The sequence below is a fragment of the Adiantum capillus-veneris genome, chromosome 17, assembly GCF_014529385.1.
Source record: "Adiantum capillus-veneris isolate H3 chromosome 17, ASM1452938v2, whole genome shotgun sequence".
In the NCBI taxonomy this organism is placed as follows: domain Eukaryota; kingdom Viridiplantae; phylum Streptophyta; class Polypodiopsida; order Polypodiales; family Pteridaceae; genus Adiantum; species Adiantum capillus-veneris.
In genome coordinates, this window is record NC_140947.1 from 29,591,678 (window position 1) to 29,594,843 (window position 3,166).

Genomic DNA, 3,166 nt, shown 5'->3' on the forward strand with positions numbered 1-3,166 from the left:
AGAGTACTTTGTTTTGCTTGTCAGCTCCTATGGCCTAACTCCCTTATGTGGCTTACCTACCACTCAACCATCTAAGTGGGATATATGCACTGGGTGTGAACTGTACCTTGGAACCTTGGTGGTAGTGGGCATTTACTATCTTCCACCCCGAGATCTAAGCCGATGGATACGTGTAAGTTCTTCCCTCCCAGAGCGTGAAATGATGCTCTTACCTACACATTGTGCAATCCTATTACATGTTGCCCTCCCAAGTTCTCTCATCCCTGTGCTATCAGATGGTTCTATAAACCATGTCTTTATACCAACCCTCGCTAGCCTTTGCCCCTGTCCTGCCCGCAATATGACCGATGAACCAACTCTGAGTTGATGACGTCTAACTACCTGCCCAACTTGGCTACCCCTTAATTGGTAGTGCTTCTACGCCCTTCTATGGTCAACATGACTGTTGTGCTTGTCTTGGTTGGTCTTGATGTCTGATGTGCTCTCTACAGGCTAATGATGTTGCATATCTAACCTTTTGAATATTTAAAATGGTGGCCTCTGTGTGTGTTTAAAATGTTGCTACATAATGGTTGATGATGGTGACCTCTTTGTTTGTTTAAAATGATGCAACTTGAGTAATGATGATGGTCTCTATAGGAACTATTGAATCTAAGGGGATGCGGATGGTCCCTACTACCTGGATTGGTCGAGGCCAAAATTTATTGATAGTTGATTATTGGGTAACTGTGGCTTTTATGATTTGATTTGTTTTATTGTTTACACTAAAATGTGTTTAAAATCTCCCCCAATAGTCTAACATTTGATATAAATCCATTTTCCCTACTGGCTGAGGACGATTGTTGGTTCTTTTGGTCTTGAAAATTTGAAAAGTCTGCCTAGTTTTGCATATTGGGCTTTACTTCTATTGTGGTGCATATCAGGAGTTTAAAAATCTCCCCCAATAATTGTTGAAAAGTTGGGGATAGTGGTCTCTACTGCTTGGACTGGTTTACGCAAAAATCTGTTGATATTGTACATGGTGGTTAATGATGGGTTTAAAAAAAAAGATTTAAACAATTTTTTATTGACTGGTTCATGGTGGATTAATGCTAAATATTTTTTTCTCTTTCTAGATAAAGAAAGGTAAATCCTTTCCATGAGAAACTTAATGCTTCGACTAGTTGATTGTGCTGTTAAGCTAGTGGTGGGTTGGAAATTTTTAGCTTTCTTTGAGTTGTTTTCTATCCAATTGCTGAAGGGTTCATTGAAACTAGTTTACCTTTCCCTTTGATATTGGTGGAGTAGGGGAACACAGTGAGCTTTTCATGGAAAGTGGACCGGTTGGAAAATTTATTGAAAAAGCTCCCTCCATGAACTTTGTGTTGGATTCCTTAATCTTATGCAAAAAGCTCCCTCTTCCATATGTTGGTTAATGTCGCAGACCATCACCCAAAAATGTGTTGCCACATCAATATACACCACTATAGAGTGCTAGTTGGGTGGTTGAAGGTCTTATGTGCAATTCTAAGAATGTGCTTTCACACAAGCTACAATACACATGAAGATAAGTGTATATGTTTCACAAGCAAGAGCATAGTATGACTGTCCACAAAATGAGCATCAAAGTAAATGGTGCTGGATAGAACTTCTCTGATGTAGCATTTGGTCCATTGTAGACTATTCCACAATGTTGTACCTTCATCACCAAGGTTAATAGTAGGTCAGGTTAATAGTAGGTCAAACATATGAAAGAGCGACGATGTAATGGTGGGTAGCGTGTAAAGCCAGGCTGTTGCACTCAGTTAAAGGACAAGCAATGTGCTTCTTTTCATGGCATTTGGGTAAATGTCATTGTACATCACCAATAATTGTGTCGTCACATCGATATAGAGCGGCAGGCAAATCACGATATGACAGTTGGGAGCTTGCAGCTCAACTACCAAGAAAGGACAACCACAATGACTACAAGTTCATGAAAAGAGTTTCAGGAAAAGAAAACTCCACTTAATCACCAAATTAGACAAGTCCACATATCTCGTTCACGGATAGGGTTACAAGAATAGAAAATAACCGCTTATTTACAAGATCAAAATACTTGAAAATAAGCAAAAGCGATTGACTGTTTATAATGGTTTACAAAAAAGATTAGTGTCCACACAATGTGAGGTGATGTTTAAAATATCTACTCTTCATGGGCCAAGGGATCTAACTCCACAATGTTTGGATACGGTTCCAAAAGAGATGATGCCTTCATGGCATGCTCCACCTCATCGGCATGTCTCTTGTCTCCTCCTGCATCCCTCTCAATCGATGGGTTTGCATTTTCCAGAATAGTGAGTAGTCTGGTGGAGAACGCCTTGTTGCTCTCAAATATTTTCAGAGATACGGCCCATCTGGCTCCCCAACAAAACCAACGCTCCACAGTCCTCCTCCATACTGAACGACAACATCGTTCTCATTTGTATACTGTGTGAGTAATTGCCAAACAAACCAATGCCCACCTTCCATACCCCCTGCACAACAAAAGGATGCCAAAGCATGCAGAAAAACTTTATTTAGAAATAGTGGGCATCGAATTGTACCTCGCATAGGTCCATCCTCGTCTTTCGTCCAATCATCCTCTTGTAGAAAATTGAACCAGTCTCTCTCACCCTTGCTCCCTTCTTCAATCCCCTATCTCTCTCCTCCTTCAACCCCCCCCCCCCCCCCCTCTCTCTAGCCGGAGATGATCAAATGGACGGGAGACTTTACCCATGAGTGGATGTGTGATATGTTCAACCTTGCACTTCAACATGGTATGCCTTATGATTGGAGTACTAATTGGGTTAAGCCTTTGCATAAAGGAGGGGATGTAAAGAATGTAAACAACTATTGGACTATAATGATTGGGTCCCTTATGGCAAAGTTGTTCGGGTATATAATGAAGATGAAATTGAGTGATTGAGCTGAAGAGAATGACAAGCGTGCAAAAAGACAAGCGGGTTTCTTCGATGCCATAACACCATTGATCATCTTGTCACTCTTCGTGTTCTCATGGAGGAAAGTCAGTTGAAAGACAAGTGATTGTATTGTTGTTTTGTGGACTTTAAGAAAGTCTTTGATATGATTCCATGTAACAATTTGTGGAGAAGGATGGAAGAACTTCAAGTGCCAAGTGAGTTTATGCTTGTGATTTCTCGAATCT